Source organism: Fundulus heteroclitus, chromosome 2 (assembly GCF_011125445.2).
Source record: "Fundulus heteroclitus isolate FHET01 chromosome 2, MU-UCD_Fhet_4.1, whole genome shotgun sequence".
NCBI classification, from domain to species: Eukaryota; Metazoa; Chordata; class Actinopteri; order Cyprinodontiformes; family Fundulidae; genus Fundulus; species Fundulus heteroclitus.
Window position 1 is genome coordinate 33,216,857 of NC_046362.1, and position 863 is coordinate 33,217,719.

Sequence of the window (863 nt, forward strand, 5' to 3'; positions counted from 1 at the left end):
CCCATTTTTATTTTCTGAACGTTGCTGTTTGTGGTCAGTTTTAGCAGATCTGTTCAGTTTCAGATATGATCAGAAAATGTTCTCAGAGGTACACAACAGCAGCTTATTTTATGGGTTTTATTCATTATTTCTATCACACAGCGACTCCCAGCTCCACCTGGGAGGAAACTGCAGTGTTTATGCAAAACAAAATTCATAATGAATCTCATCCAGCAGAGTTGTTTTGTTTGTTTTGACCCGGGTCGCTTGTAAATCTTATGATAAAAACAGCTTTTAATTTTGTTTTATTTCAAAATTATGTGATGAAACCATCTAAGCGTTTGTTGGTTTGCTTGTTTGAGTGAAGAACATCAGTTTCTATCCATATCCCATCCTTTTATTCTGATAAACAAAGGTCTTTCTACATTTCTTTGTAGAGTTAATAATGTTTTTTTAGTCTCCATATTAGACATCTGTGTCTAGTTTATTAACAACAGAAATATAATTTCATTTTGTTCTATTAAATTTACGGGTAGAACAAAGCGTTTCATTATAAAGTATAACTTGGTTTTCTGCTTATATCTATTCGCCTATTTAACCAGCTTACCATCACCTCCACTGTCAGTCAGAAACATGTAAATACTTTGTAAATAAGAAGAAAAAAGCTATTTAAAGGAGGTGATGTAAAATAAGTGCCTTTTGTACATCCTGCTAGGTTTTTTGTTGTAGTTTTTTTTTGTTTGTTTGTTTTTTGAAGTGTTCATCAAAGAAAAAAACTGTTTAATAAAATGTTCTAAAGGACCTGACTAATTGTGAAAGTTTATTTTTATTTTGGTATCTTTCATTACAGTGCCCCTTATGTAAGGAAGAGCAAGGTAAAAAGT